The sequence below is a fragment of the Lontra canadensis genome, unplaced genomic scaffold (assembly GCF_010015895.1).
Source record: "Lontra canadensis isolate GAN:19392208 unplaced genomic scaffold, GSC_riverotter_1.0 scaffold196, whole genome shotgun sequence".
NCBI classification, from domain to species: domain Eukaryota; kingdom Metazoa; phylum Chordata; class Mammalia; order Carnivora; family Mustelidae; genus Lontra; species Lontra canadensis.
In genome coordinates, this window is record NW_022631190.1 from 1,306,905 (window position 1) to 1,323,700 (window position 16,796).

Sequence of the window (16,796 nt, forward strand, 5' to 3'; positions counted from 1 at the left end):
TTCATTTTTTTTTCTTTGAACTTTGTTTTTATATAATTAAGCTAGTTGTATACCAATTACAGCATATGGATAGTAAGCAATATAAATTTTTAATTTTACACTAATTACATACGGGTCACCCAAATTTTGCATATAAATGTTGAATACAACAATGAATAAGTTAAAATCTGTTCAAAGAAATAAAGAAAATTAAGCAACTAGTTATGTACAAGGGAACACCCCTAAGGCTATCAGCTGATTTTCCAGCAGACAGTCTGCAGGCTAGAAAGAAGTGGCACGGTATAGTCAAAAGTGCGGAAAGGAAAAAACTTACAGCCAAGAATACTCTGCCTGGCAAGGTTATTATTCAGAATTGAAGGAGAGGGAAAGGGTTTCCCAGGCAAACAAAAGTTAGAGGAATTTATCACAACTAAGCCATCCTTACTGGCTTAAGTTGTGGGGGGGGGGGACGCGCATAATTAGAAGGAAATTATGAAAGACAAAATTTCATTGGTAAAAGCAAAGATTTAGTAGAAGTAGTGGTTCAATCACTTGTAAAGCTTCTATGGCGTTTAAAAGACAAAAGTGGCAAAAGCAACTATATCTATAAAATTAGTTAAAGAGCCAATATTGCTTTCCACTCCCATAATACCCTTCACTCTTCCTTTCCAACCAGGGGCCTGGCAGAATGGCTCCTGCAAAGAAGGGTAGCAGGAAAAAGAAGAGTCATTCTATTATCAGTGACATAGTGACCAGAGAATACACCATCCGCATTCACAAGTATATCCATAGAGTGAGTTTCAAGAAGTGTGCCCCTTGGGCACTCAAAGAGATTCAGAAATTTGCTCTGGAGGAGGTGGGAACTCCAGATCTGTGCATTGACACCAGGCTCAACAAAGCTGTTTGGGCCAAAGGAATAAGGAATGTTCAATACCGCCTTCGTACCTTTGTCCAGAAAACATAACAAGGATGAAGATTCATCAACAAGGTCTACATATTGGTTACCTGTCACCACTTTCAAAAATTTGCACACAGTTAAAGTGGATGAAAACTAATCATCAATTTGTCAAAGGCATAAAACTGCAAAAAATTAAGGAATACACAAAATAAAAAATGTAAAATATGACATCAAATTCATAAATTGTGGTTGGGGAAGTAAAAATCTAGTGCTTTTAGAATGTGTTTGAACTTAAGCAACTTAAAATAGACTGCTATCTATAGAATATTATCTATGAACCTATAAACACAAACTAAAAACCTATAATAGATAAACAAAAAATAGCCTGGGTAGCTCAGTTAGTTAAGCATCTACCTTAGGTTCAGGCCAGAACCCCAGGGTCCTGGGATCGAGCCCCACATCAGGCTCCCTGCTCCTCGGGAAACCTGCTTCTCCCTCTTCCTCTGTCTGCCATTCCCCCTGCTGTGTGCTCTCTCTTTCTCACTCTCTATAAAATAAATAAATAAAATATTTTTAAAAAATAAAAAGAAGGGAATCAGAGAATATTATTAAAGAAAGTCATCAAATCACAGAAATAGAGAGCAAGAAGAGAATAGGGAAACTACAAAAATAACCAGAAACAATGAATAAAATGGTAACAAGTACCATTTGCTAAGTACATACTTAGCAATAATTATTTTAAATGTAAATGGACTAAATGCTCCTATCATATCCTCTATATCAAAGATATAGACTAAGTGGTTAAAAAAAAACAAGACCCATCTATATGCTGTCTACAAGAAACTCACTTCAGACCTAAAGACACATACAGACTTGAAAGTGAAAGGATGGAAAAAAATTTCATGCAATAGAAAAAGACTAACATAACAGCTGTGGTAGCAACAGTTATATCAGACAAAATAGATTTTAAAACAAACTAGCAAGAGACCAAGAAGGGCATTACATAATGATAAAGGGATCAGTCCAATAAGAATATAGAACAATTATAAATACCTATGTACCCAACATTAGGAGAACCTAAATACGTAAAGCAAATATTAACATGAAAGGAGAAACTGACAGTAATACAATAATAGTAGGGGACTTTAAGACCCCACTTACATCAATGGATAGATCATCCAGATGGAAAAGTAATAAAGAAACAGTGGCTTTGAGCAATACATTAGAAGCAGATGAACTTAACAAATGAATACAGAACATCCCATCCCAAAACAACAGAATATACATTCTTTTCAAGTGCACTTGGAGTGTTCTCCAGAATAGATCACATGTTAGGCTACAAAAGAGTCTCAATAAATTTAAGATTGAAGTCATATCAAGCATTCTGACCACAGCAGTGTGAAAATTAGAAATCATAAAAGAAAAAAACAAAAAAGAAAAACAAACACATAGAGACTAAACAACACACTACTGAACAGTCAGTGGGTCAATGAAGAAATTAAAGAGAACATTTCTAAAATACCTGGAGACAAATGAAAATGGAAACAGAACATTCCCAAATCTTTGGTACACAACAAGAGCAGTTCTTTTTTTTTTATTTTTTATTAAAGATTTTATTTATTTATTTGACAGACAGAGACCACAAGTAGGCAGAGAGGCAGGCAGTGAGGGAGGGGAAAGCAGGCTCCCTGCCAAGCAGAGAGCCCCATGTGGGGCTCGATCCCAGGACCCTGAGATCATGACCCAAGTTGAAGGCAGAGGCTTAATCCACTGAGCCACCCAAGCACCCCACACAACAACAGTAGTTCTAAGAGGGAAGTTTACAGTGATACTGGCCTACCTCAAGAAACAAGGAAAATCTCAAACCTTCTAGTCTTATACCAAAATTAATTAGAAAAAGAATAAAACCCAAAGTTAGTAGAGCACTGACTTTTTGTGTCTTGCTTATTTCACATAAGGTAATGTCCCTCAAGTTTCATGCATACTGTGGCATATTACAGAATTTCCTTCCTTTTTAAGACTGACTAGTATTCCATCACATATATATTATTATATAATTATATGTGATATAATGCAGCATATTTTACTTTTGGTAGATTTTGTGTTTCTAGTTATTTGTTCATTTTATCTAGGTTATCTAATTTTTTGATGTACATTGTTTAGTATTATCTTATAATTCTATTTCTGTAGAATCAATAGTATTGTCCCCACTTTGATCTCTGACTTTAGTAACTTGGGTTTCCCTTTTCTTTTCCTTACTCCGTCTAGCTAAAAGTTGTCAACTTTGTTGATCTTTTCAAAGAACCGACTTTGGTTTCATTGATTTTCTCCATTGTTTTTGTCATCTCTATTTCACTTATCTCTGCTCTAAAATTTAGCATTTCCTTCTTTCTGCTAGCTTTGCATTTAGTTTGTTCTTCTTTTTCTAGTTCCCTAAGTTGTAAAGTTGGGTTGTCAATTTGAGACCAGAAAGTGTCTATTTTTTTTTATTAGCATTTACAACAGCCAAAAATGGAAACCCTGAATATACTCATACATAAACGCTAAACATTAGAAAATCAGATTTCAAAAAACATTTAGAGAAATTCTGACATGATTGCATAGCAAGATACCCTTCAGGAAATGTTCTTGGAGTTTCTTGGCCCTCCACAGAAGAGATAGAAAAGATAGAAAAAGGGACACAAAATTCAAAAGAATAAGAATCTTATTAGAAAGTCTCAAACCCTGAATAAGGGCCCTCATGAAAAAGACTAAGTTCAAATTTAAAAGACTATTTCCTAAAGCAATAGATGGAGCAAGAAATAGGAGGAAGAAGAGATGAAAGCATTGCTGGGCCAAACAGGGAAAAGAGAAAGCAAAAGAATTTAATTCCTATTTAAGCCTTGTCTTTATGAAAGGGAATAACTTTTAAGCTAAAAAATAGAGAACAGCCACAAGGGTTAAAGCTAAGATAAGTGAAGAATCAGATAAGAAGAGAACTCTTAGCCGTTCTAAGTTCCAGTTTCTAAACCAAGATGTTTGACATTCCAGGATAGTAAACACATTGTAGTTGCAATCGCAGAGTCTGTGCTTGGTAATGAGTCAGAAAGAAGATGAAGGTCAAAGGAGACTGGAAAATGAAAACTGATGTCCATCGTTCAGAAAAAAAAAATTGTCTCTAGAGAATATGAACCAATATAACTTATCAAACACCTAACCTATGCTAAACGCTGAGCGTGGTTTGGAGGCTACAAGAGGAAAATAGAATCCCTAGCCTGCAGGTAGCTTACATCCTAACTGGGGCACCCAGATTAGAACATGAAAAGTTACAGTGCTACGATAGAGATCAATGTTACAGTGAAAACAGGAAGCAGGTACTGTGCAAGTCAGGGAGGGACAACCTAATGCTACCTTGAGAGGTAGATAAGGCTTGGGTGCAGATAGAGAAGCTGATCTTCACCAGCTGATAGGTGGAAATGTTAGGGAAGGAGAATGAGGAAAAGCAGGGAGAATGTGGGATGGAAGTTTCCTCTGATGGGTGAAAAAAAAAGATGTCTGAGATGGGAGATGACTGGAGAGAGAGTGGGTCCCAAACACCGAGTATTTGATCCTTCTGCAGGCTTGGATGATCTACAAGCACTTCCCTGACCTAAAGCTACTATGATATTGGGCAGTGTTCATGAAAATGCCACACCTGGAACAAGGTAAAGAATATTCCTCCATTCTCTGATTAGATGACGACCTTCATTACTCATATATTTGTGTCTACTGACCCAGTTGCACTGAGTGTAGGAGAGGGGACAGAGAGGTGTTCCTCATTGCAGAGAATTTGGGAAACATTCCAAATTCACCACCATTGCCATTGGACCAATACTACGGCTGCCAATCTTCTTGAAGTTCACACACTTGTTTGGATCCAATACTTAGATCAGCTAAAGAACGGATACCTTTACACAATTTCCCTAACTTGTAACTTCCTCCCCATTGAGAGTATTTGTGCAAAAATATTGCACAAGGACTTCCGAAAAGTGTTAATGCTAAGCTTGTGTCTGAAGTCCAGGTCACAACTGAATTTGAGATTCATGGATAGAGGATGTTTTCTACCCTCCTGTGCTAAAACCATGAACCTGGACTTGGACCTAGGCAGAGAAGATGTTCTTTGCAATGACATCTCCTATAAGAGGAGCTTCCTGGCTAGCTTGAGTGGCATTGGTTGACTGTTTGGCAAAAGTCTTTAAGTTGGCATCTAGCATGCCTGGGTGGCTCAGTCAGTTAAGCACCTACCTTCTGGTCAGGTCATGATCCCTGCTCAGCGGGGAGTCTGCTTCAGCCTCTGCCTGCCCTTCCCCCTGCTCCTGCACTCTGGCGCACATACGCACTCTCTGTCTTTCTCTCTCTCTCAAATAAATGAATACAATCCTAAAAAAAAAAAAAAAAAAGTTGGCATCTAGATATCCGCTCTGATTTTGTCATCTTATGGAATCTGCAGTGTGTTCAGATATGAATAATCATAACTAAGTAGATAATAAACTTCCTACAGAAGGGAAACATGTACCTTTTAGGATTTCCATTTCTAGTCCTTTCATCTTTTTAAAATTAACTTAACCCTTCCTTCCTTCCTTCCTTCCTTCCTTCCTTCCTTCCTTCCTTCCTTCCTTCTTTCCTTCCTTCCTTCTTTTCTTCTTCCTTTCTTCCCACCCTCCTTCCTTCCTATCTTTCTATAGAGTCAAACAGTGCTAAACACAATGCAGTTGATGACTGATAGTGATAGCCCCAATCTTTATGTAACAGAGGACCCCCAGGCTAGCCTAAACTGTTGCAAATTCAGACAAGCCTAGGGCGGTTCCAGGGCCAGCTGTATTTGTGTGCGGTGGAGGAGTCCCCTGGGAAAGAAAACTCACAAGGAAGGAGAGTCAAGGCCAGAGGCCTGGACCAGAGATAATGGACTAGACCATACTAAGACCAGCTGCCAAGTACATACAGTGGAGGCAGCATCACGTCAACTGTTGGATGAAGGCCCAGGACCCAGGGCCGCCTAGAGGCACCTGGAGGAAATGAGTGTGGGAGACCTTGTGGCAAGAATGGCAGACACCCAGAAGGAGACAGGAGACGCTCTCCCACTGAATTCTGCCAGAGGGAGTCAAGTCAAAGGAAAATGGGATAGCCTGGGGAATCAGAGTGTTTTGAAATATTTTAGAAAAAAATCTGAAGGGAAAACTGATGTACATCAAAGGGCACATTCCTTTATCATTCATCATGAAAAAATGCGGGTCAAAGGTAACTCATGTGTTCTATGGAAATAGGCCCTCTGTTCACAAAGGCCACACTTGGATTAAGTAAGGAGAACCTCTGGATTGCTCACCCCCAGATTACCCTGATGTGGCTATTCAAAAGGAAGATTTCGCTTGCTTAAAAGTGCACCCAAAAAAGTTGCAAATCTCTCCTCTAAGGAAATAGAGCACACGGTTTGTCTAAATGAAATTATTAGACTTTTCAAAACATAACTAAATCTATGTCGTAAATACTTCTTTTATTCAACAAAAGTGCAGGCACTCTTTGAAATGTCTCTCTTATCATTACTGTCTTTAACCCCGCATTAATAAGAAAAACTAAGTTGATTTGGGGAAATTTTTTATTGCCATTATGATAAACACATAAAATGAATTCTCCACAGTGTGTGGGCTTAGCTGGTTGTAAGCCAACATTGCTAGACTTCAGTAGTGCTAGACTTTCATATGCCTTCTAGGGGCACCTTGCAATAATATGGTCTCCCTCATCACTCTTTTGTCTCGTGTACACCTCAGCGAGCCCATCTCCAGGCTTCAGTTTAGGCCAATGTCGACCTTGCTGGGAGCATTAAAAACTTATGCTTTATCATTGGCCCCAAAATGTGTATAGTTGGGTTTTATAATGTACTCCAGGGTTGTTGTTTTTTCTTTTCTTTCTTTTTTCACTATCAAGAGAGGAGACAAAATATAAATTGCATATGGCCTAAAATGGACATCTTCTGGAGATCGCAACTTGTGTTAACTACATAGCCTTGCTTCCCGACCACAGAACATGTGCCCATTTCAATGTTTACAGAATGTATGATTAGGGAACATAGAATAATAAAACATGAGATGAGGCAAAAGCATAGGAATTTGGCTTTTATTTTGCTTTTGGTAGAGAGATTTTAGTCTCCGTCTTGGAACAAATGTAAAAAATAAGGATTGTTAAGCTAGGCTGGAAACAACTTTTAAGCAAGTGCGGGAGGCATATTAACCTTTTTGGAATTATGTAAATGTAACCTGCTTGGAGAATAAAAAGGGATGGAATAGATTAGGAGATGACATTAGAAGGGCTCATACAATGGCATTTAAAATAAAAACATAACTTTGATCTGTTTCGCATGAAGAAAAAACAAAGGGTAAGTATTTTGTGTTTCATGTATGCATGTCTGGGTATATAAATGACAAGTCTATTTTCATCGCTCTTACGTTTCTTCCCCCTACACACGCCGGTAGACTTACCAAAAATGGTCCATACAGAAGTGGGTCTGACTAAAGATGGCAGAAATTTCCTCAGTGTCTATGCCATGGTTCCTCTCCTTCCTGCCACTCACTAAAAACACGACTTCCAAAATAGATGCTCTCAAAAATTCTTCTCTCCTTCCCTTTTATAGGAAATAGACAATTTTCTTAACACATAAATGCTTTGGACCCTACATTTATAAGAGCACGGATCAGAAGTTTGACCTATCCCTTTTGAAAAGTTGTCCGTCTTTAATACGGAGCATAACAAATGAAGTGCAAAGATCCTAGGGGATACTACTTTACATCATCATCGAGGCTATCGGGAGCAACGAAAGGGGAACCTCTGTGAAGAGAGAATTGGGAGAAAAAGTGGAATTCACTCTGTTTCTAAATATCCTAAGTGAATATGGTATAAAAACCACAAAGCATAATAGTTTTATCCTCAAAGGTTGTAAAGGAAATAGAATCTTCAGAAAAGAAAGGCTGGCTTGTGCTGGGGAAAAAGCTGAAAAGGACATTTTGCAAGAAAGTCAAGCTTCAGCCAAGTACTTAGTTTTTTCAGCCTGAGGCCTGAACTATAAATATTGAAAGGAACCCTCTCTTTAGGACTAGATTGAAGAGAAACTTCAGTTTTCTGGCTCCTAGTAGCTAATTTTGTATATACTCTCCCTCTACGCTAAGCTTGGTAATGAGATTAGGATGCTTCCACCCTGGCTTCCTTCTTCCATTTTCCTTCCTGCTAAAAATGTAGGACTGTTATTAGCATCATTGCCTGATTACTGGTCTTACAAATAGTTACTGGTAAATAACCAAAACTGAAAATAATAACATGTTTAGCAACAATGCGCTAGACATTGTTTTGTTACATGAGTGACGATTAAACTCAGTATTGGATGATTATGACATCTGACTTGTAGAACTTGAACATTTACACTGAGTTTATGTCGAATTTATCCAAGTTGAGCGGCACCTGGTTAGCTCAGTCCCTTAAGCATCCAAATTGTGGTTTCAGCTCAGGTCACGATCTTGCTGTTGTGGGATCCACCCCCAGTAGGGCTCTGCGTTCAGTGTGGAGTCTGCAGCAGATTCTCTCTTCCTCCCCCTCTGCCCTTCCCCCTGCTCCCATTCACTCTCTCTCTGTCTCTCTCTTTCTCTAAAATAAATAAATAAAATCTTAAAAAACAATTTTACCCAAGTTGAAAGCACTGAGTAATGATGTTAAAGATCCATACTTAATAGCTGAATTTCATTCCCTTTAAAACTTAAAGGCAGATCGAAAATTTGCCCTCTACCTAAACAGTGAAGTTCTTCAAGCAGGACTTGTTACTCCCTGTGGTATCAAACGAACCTGTACCCCTCAAACGAACAACGAACTAATCTTAGTAATGATGCATCTGTCACTAGAGGGGGTTAAAGCATTTCTGTGCTCTGCTGCCACGGGAAAGAAAGGTTCTAGAAAGTGTCCTTTCTCCCCCTGGGTGTGTGTGTGGGAGTATTAAACCCCAAATAGAACAGTGCTAAACTTTTTTTTTTTCTATAAACAAACTTTATCTGTGGCCTTGTAGCAAACGGTCAGTTCCAGGAAACACACAGCAACAATGTCATTCCCCTTGCATTGCGCATAATATAAAAACAGAGTTTAAGTAAATATTTGAATTAGGACAATTTTAAAAAGTTGACTTTGGAGTCGCCTTTCCCTGGCACGAATTGATCCCTTCTTTCCAAAGCAGCTGTTTCGGTGGATTCCGTTCCGTAGGCCACACCTGAGCCGTTTAAATGAAACTGCTTCCGTGAAACAGAGCAAATACTCGCAGGCGACTGTCTTAAAAACAGCATTTGCAGAAGGGAACTCAAATTAGGAGGCTGGGCTTCTGTTGCGTAGCAAAGAAATCGGGTCTAGAAACAGCAGTAGAGCAACACCTAGTGCTAAACGTAGATATAGCAGAAAGATCGTCAGTCACAGAGGGCTTGCGAAACTGTAGGTGAAGGCTGCAGCTCGAAGGCTCTCTGTTTTGGTGTTTCAATCGTGGAATTCGTCTGCGCAGCGACAGGCGTGGACTGGCTGATTGCTCGGGTCCAGTTCCATTCCGCGATTGCCCAGTCCGGTCATTGCTATGTACTTTTCATTCTCATTGCCCCACATGCTTTTTAGTGAACTTGTCCATTGGATCCCGGAGGCTGGCCTAGGAGCCTAGCTTTTATCTTTAATGTCAGTTAGCTTTGCGTGGACCAAGAGAAAGCCGCAGAAAGGCTTACGTACTGGGACAAGGAGACGGGAAAGTACCAGGAAATGTCCTTTTCTCCCCTCCCCCCCCACGCCTTAAAATAAATATATAAATAAATAAAAACCAGAGCAGGATATCTCCATTGTTGAAAAGAGAGAGGAAAGTGTGGGCCTTTGTACACAAAAACGATACCATCATCTGGTAAAAGTAGGCGATGTTTATTCTAGCTACCCAACTCCTTGTATCAGAAGGATGACCTTAGTTTGTCAGTGGTCCTATCTCAGAAAAGATCACAATATCATCTGTGTGGAGCATTTGTATAATCAAATTCCCTTGAATAAAAGTTTTATTTTATTTTATTATTTTAAAAAAATTTTTAAAGGTTTTATTTATTGGAGAAGGAGAGAGAGAGCACAAGGGGAAGAGGGCAGAGGGACAAGCAGACTCCCTGCTGAGCAGGGAGCCTGATGCAGCACTCAGCCCCAGGACCCAGGGGTCATGACCTGAGCTGAAGGCAGCTGCTTAACTGACTGAGCCACCCAGGTGTCCCTTGTGAATAAAAATGTTAATATCTTTGCTATCCTTTTCCTACAGAGTAGGGGGAAATACTTGTTATCTATGAAAAGAAGTCGGAGGAAGAATTAGATAAAACCTTGAATATACAGATACATAAAAACCATCCAATGAGATCACCAGTGAGCATGAGCTGCTTTAAAAGTCGGCATCACCCTTAGAGCTTTCTCCCCGAGGCAGAAGTTCTCGCTAGACTCACGAGGTTGGTCTGTGACCTTGTGTCTTCCTCTATTTAGCACAGAGTCATGGGGCAGTAGGTCACATGCTGGTATAGCAAGGTCAAAATAATGCCAGCACGGGAATGCCTCTCCCATGTATTCACATCCAATGCACACGGATTTACAGTGCAGTCTCACAGCTGAGTGAGTGAATGTGGAAGATTTCCTTTGTGTTCCTGTGTGGATTTGCTTGAGAGGGGATGGAGAGGGTTAAGGGACCGAGACATTAGGTGTTTCTAAGGGAAGACCCGAGGAGCTAGCTTTGTCAGCAAAAGGGTCTAGAGAAACTAGTAAGAGTGATAAGCAGTTTCACTCATTCGTCAATACCCACTAAGCATCTACTACGGGCCAGATGTTGTTCTGGGCTCTGGAAGGGAGCAGTGAGCCAAACGAAGTCCTTACCTTCACGGAGCTTTCTCTCTCGTTGGGAAGAGACACAGAAAACAAATGAGCCCAGAGTGATGATGAATGAAGTCAGGTGGGAATGAGAAAGGTCGGTAGAGGGAGGGGGATAGGTTGACGAGCAAGGTCTGTGATGAGGGGCTTTTGGAGCAGAGACCTGGATGAAGTGAGGCAGAGAATCAACCGTTGTGCCATTTTTAGCTCACTTTGCTTTCCCGTATTACAAATATATAGAAAACTGAGGTTCCTGATCTTTTAACCATTGCTTGGAAAATAGAGTAAGGACTTGGTTTCCTGGCTCATCAGAAGTTGATTTAGAGGGGTGCCTGGGTGGCTAGTTGGTTAAGCATCTGACTCTTGATTTTGGCTCAGGTCCTGACCTCTGAGTCATGAGACAGAGCCCCAGCTGGCCTTCCACACCTGGTGCGGAGCCTTAAAAGAGTCTCTCTCCCTCTCCCTCTGCCCCCACCCCTCCTCCCATGCTCGATCTTTCTCTCTCCCAAAAAAAAAAAAAAAAAAAAAAAAAGCTGATGTAGTGAGAGTGAGGTTAACCCTCAGCCCATGGGCGGGGACCGGTGTTCGAGTCCGGCCACAGCCAATTCTCACCGAACTCTCACCTCACAAGCCCCCTACACCAGACTCCATGACTTCACATGTTACCAGTTCCTCCCAGCTCTGCATCCCTTTGCAAGGAGCTAGAAGAAGAGTGATTTGGCCCTATGTTCCTTCAGCCCTTGCCCTTTCAGGCCTCTGCTGTGTTGGTTGACAAGTTTTAATTATTTTATGACACCGTCACCAGAGCTGGGCCGAGATCACTGATTTGTTACTCAGAGGCTGTTAATTATGCAACTGGTGAGTGTTGGCCTCCTGGCTGCCTGTGTGTGTGTGTGTGTGTGCAGTGAGGGCCCAGGGAGGCCTCTGCAGAGGAACTCTCCAGGAAATCTCTCCCGCAGGAATCCGGTTGGTCAAGAGACCATGCGCCCCGCTGGTTTTGTTTCCATTGCTTATACCCACCAGAGGTGGATCCGGTTGGCGGTTCCCAGTCCTCAAAGAGATAACATTTTTGCTGATAAAGGCTTCTGGGGGGACAGGCATTTTGGCCCCGCAGGCACTTTAGCTCCTTGGGGATTTATTTCAAGTCACGGAATCTGAGATATGGAAGGAATCTGAGAAATTATCTCCTCTAACCTCCACATGTCCTGAGAAGGACACCAGATTATGAGAGGTTTTGATTTATTCAAGGTCGCACAGCCGTGGTCTCTTCCTACCGCATTACACCACTCCTCAACTTACTCGTTTGGCTTAGCCTGTGCCCCCTCGGCCAGCCATTCGAGAACAGTACATGGAGCAACAGCACAGTCCCTCTCTGCATGAAGGCCAAGAGCACACACACGGAGCTCTGAGAAATGGACAACTAGATCAGCAATGCACTGGCTAGAAAGCCCAGATTTTGACTTCAATACATAGGAATGAAACTTTGGTTGTGGCTCTCCCCTTTGTCCTGATTTTATAAAAAGAAAGGGCAAGGAATGTCTCTCTGTCTCTCTCTCTATATATAACTGGGAGTAGAATTAACAGTTCTAAAAAATGTCACCTTTGTGTGCACACAGCGTCATCCTCTACTATATCCTGGGTTGGAGGACAGCCCTGTTTGGATCACTTTTCATCTATGCATACATGTTTTAAAAGGTGTAGTGCACTTGTGTCCTGATCTGGACAACAAAAATTACAGATTTCGGAGTCGAGCAGTAGTAGGTTCAAAACCAACATTTGACTCTGATTATCTGTGTTCACCTTCATTATTTACCGCCTTAGAATCGCAGCCTTGTCATCTGGAAAATGGAAGAAATAATGACAGCTGTAGGGGACTTCAGTGAACCCATCCTCACCATTCCTGCCTCTCTGATGCCTTTTACGTGGATATAATTGGATCCAAAATTGTGTTTAGTTTCTCGCTGAATAGTTTGTTTCTTTCCTTTTTAAAAAATGCTGAGAGAAGGAATGAAATGAAGGAACATACATTTCCTGTTGCAGAGGATTTGAAGCTTTGCCCCTAAAAGCAACTTAAAAACAAGCATAACCTGAGAACATATCAAGATACTTGGAATTCCTTCTTTCTCATCCCGTTTTGTTGTTGTTGTTTGCCTTTTCCCTCTATTTATTTCCCTTTTGTCCACCCTACACTATCTTTTGTAAAATGTACATGAATGACCCATGGCTCCTCTGTCCCGGAATCAACTCCGTCCAGACCCAGGCTTTGGACATGTGAGTGATGCAAGAAGCTGTTTTTGGCTTCAGGAATGTTTTCTTCTATGTTCTGACTCCTCTCTTGTTGTCCTTCTTTCCTCTCCGTCTTCTCGCCACCTCTCTTCCCCAGACACCCCCACTGTTTCTCTCTTCCTGTTTTCTTAGTTTCTTCCCTCTGCTCCCCGGTGGCCAGAGCACCCATCAGTCATAGCTGCTGTCACAATCTCGCTTCTATCTGTAGCTCCTCTATCTCCGTTATTACGCCAGATAGGAGCCGCCTTTCCAAAAGACAGACAATCTCCACAGTAGCCTGTGGGAGGCTGCCTGGTGAGGTCAAGTCTGTCAGTAAGAGCATTTCCTCGCAGCTGCAGGGCTTGGGAGAGCAAATGGACAGCGAGATGCACGCCTTTGCTGGTGACACACTGAAGTTGTTTTGCTCTGCAAAAACATGGGAAAAGTCTGATAAATTCCAGATGATGTCAAAACACATCCGAGGGTCAGATATACAAAAGGCAGATAACATCTAAACTAGGTAAGTACAAGTTGATGCACAAATCTCTATTTGGGTCCAAACATCTTGCAGATTGGAAGGCTCTAAATTTGACAATTCCCAGTTAGGGAGGATAAAAATTGAACTTTGCTCTCCTTAAACCCCAAGCCATTATGAGAAGAGAGGGGTCACTCAAAGCTGAAGTCGAACAGCTAGTAAAAAATAGAAGGAGGGGTGCCTGGGTAGCTCAGTGGGTTAAAGCCTCTGCCTTCGGTTCAGGTCATGATCTCTGCGTCGTGGGATCGAGCCCTGCATTGGGCTCTCTGCTTGGCACGGAGCCTGCTTCCTCCTCTCTCTCTGCCTGCCTCTCTGCCTACTTGTGATCTCTGTCTGTCAAATAAATAAATAAAATCTTTAAAAAAAAAAAAAGCAGAAGGAAATGGGCATTATGAAGGAGCATTAGAAAGGTTTTTAATCCAGTGAAGAAACTGGAAGAGCTGGAAAGACAAGAGTGTATAAGTGATACACATCATTGTGTCTGCAAGAGGGGTTCATCTTCACAGCGTAGTCCAACGTACCTGTTGCCTCATCCCTGTTTGAGGAAGACAGGCGCCATGTTGGTGCTAAGGGCAGGGACAGAGCAGCTTTTCAAACCTACACTCTACACCTGTGACCCACAGGTGTCAATATTCTCGGGGGTCATCGAGCTGGCGGAGCTGTATTTTATGCAGTTCACAAAGCTATTGTTTTTCCTTTTGTTCTCTCACATTTTAGTTTAAAATTTTCAGACCTGTAGAAAAGTTGAAAAAAGCATAAAGAACACTAACCTAACTAGTTTCACCAATAGGACCTTCTCTTAGATAACGGTCACATCATTCATACTCCCAAGATACTCAGCATTGATGTGCTATTATCTAATAAAAAAAAAAGCGTACTTTATTTTATTATTTTCTAAAGTCTTGATTTATTTAGGCAGAGGGGCAGAGGGAGGGAGAGAGAGACTCTCCAGCAGACTCTGCGCTGAGCCCACAGCCCCATGCGCAGCTCGATCCCCCAGCCCTGAGATCGTGACCTGAGCTGAAATGAAGAGTGGGACGATCCACCCACTGAACCACCCAGGTGCTCCAGAAAGCCCCAAATGTCTCTGCAATATTTTATTATCTTTCGTGACATGGACAATTTTTGAAGAGTGCAGGCTAGTGCTTTTTAAATGTCCCTGTAACCTGTATTTGTCTGATTCTTTCTTTGTGATTAGATTCAGGCTAAACGTGTTTTCCAAAAACACTATGCACGTGATGGGGCGTGCTTCCCTCGTAGGAGAAGGCAGTGCTGTCTCTTTGTCCTGGTGTTGGTGATATCAAGCCTGATCACTTGGTTCAGGTGGAGGCTGCCGCATTCTCCATTGTAGAGGTCCCATTTTCCGTTGTGTTTGAGTCGGTTACCGCACGGAGGTTAGCAGGGTGTTAATATTCGAATTTTGCATTCCTTTGGTCTGTCTTAGGTGGAATCCTTAGTCTTACACCCGGGTTTCTCTGGTGTCAAAGTTCATGCTCCTTCTGCTGTAGGAGCCCCGTCTCTACTATGTAAACAAATGAAGGGAGTCACTGGAAACTGCTGGGACGATAAAGCATTTTCTTTTATTTATTTATTTTTTTTAAGATTTTATTTCTTTATTTGACAGAGAGAGAGAGATCACAAGCAGGCAGCAAGATAGGCAGAGAGAGAAGAGGAAGCAGGCTCCCCGCTGAGCAGAGAGGCCGATGTGGGGCTCGATCCCAGGACCCTGAGATCATGACCTGAGCCGAAGGCAGAGGCTTTAACCCACTAAGCCACCCAGGCGCCCCCCGATAAAGCATTTTCATTTCATCTCTTGCTTAGAGCTCCATCCTTTTTCGTCTTGGCAAAAGCAGACCCCTTCTGGAACTTTGAAACCTACTTTAAAAAAAAAAAAAACAAAAACAAAAAAAAACAAGACTCTAGCACCTGCAGAGCTATTTCCAGGGCTCACATGTAAAGGAACTTATCTAAAGAGGTAGAGAGTGTCCAAATCAGCTTTTCTCCCTCAGTCAGCCTCACTGACATTATCCCACCTCTTTTTTGGGGGGAGGGGGGGTCTAGATTATATTTCTTTTCTCTTTGCTTCTTTTTTTTCCTTTATTTTCTTTTTCCTTCCTTCCTTCCTTCCTTCCTTCCTTCCTTCTCTTTTTTAGTGACAGAGTTGGATTGAAGAGTTTGGTGCAACTTCTGCCATTCTTTCTTGAGCGAAGATTGCTGGACCTCTTTGGGTAAGAGGAAAGGCAGGGTCTGCAAAGCAGCCGGCAAAGACCTTGACTCCACCACCTTCACGGAGAGTGGCAGACATACCTTCCAGAGGTGCCAAAGGGAAGGCAGGGGCCCTAGAGGGGGGACAAAAGGGAGCAGGGACCCTGTGAGCCTTGCTGGCTGCGGACACTGGGAACACAGACGACATGGTCGAGCTGAGAGGAAGCCCTGGTCAGAGGCAGAATTAGACTTTCTCTTCTTTCCCGGTAGCTGCCCTCCCTGAAAGTCTCTATGCTTTGAGGAAATTAGAGTGGATAGATTCCCGCGTGAGGCGGCTGGGGAAACGCCCGGTGAGAATTCCCTAATCTACCTCTGTCCCCTCTCCTTGTCGCATTAAGGGGCAGGGACGCATCTAGTCACGAGTATACTCTGGTTTGTGAGTCCCCGGTGGTGTCGGGGTTAGCCTGTCAGGGTTACAAACACTAGAAAAGCACCCTCAGATTAAAGCACAAAATATTCTCTTTGTTTGCCATCTTTGTACTGTTTAACATGAGTATTTCAACAGTCTTTATTTTCCAAACATGCAAACAGGGGAGAGTGATCTGACCCACAGTATATTGACATGTCACGTAGCTATAACCTTGAGATAAAAAGTAAAGGAAAAAGTCAAAACAGCCCAAACCAAATACTAACACAAACAAGTCTTTCTTCAGCCCAGACCTCTTCCCTCTGTCACAGGGGAACACACGAGCATTGGCACACAGCAGTGTGGTGGACACATAGCTCAGTGGGGGTGGGGGGGAGGTGGGCACAAGTGCCAAGCTGGAAGGTCTAAAGTGGTCATTCATTAATTCAACAAATATGTATTAAGTATCTACACCGGGCCAGACACAGGTCTGGGCACTGGGAACGTCTTACACATTGAGGGGATGCATAAGGCTTGGAAGGCCTCTATCCTTGTGGAACCGACCTAGTGGCATGAGGAAGAAAGAGAGAGAGCATATACTC

General features: G+C 42.0%; 1 pseudogene; it reads left to right on the plus strand.

Annotated features, from left to right (window-relative positions):
- Positions 1-667: 667 nt before the first annotated feature.
- LOC116861395 lies at positions 668-1,034 on the plus strand (annotated as a pseudogene).
- The last annotated feature ends 15,762 nt before the right edge of the window (positions 1,035-16,796 follow it).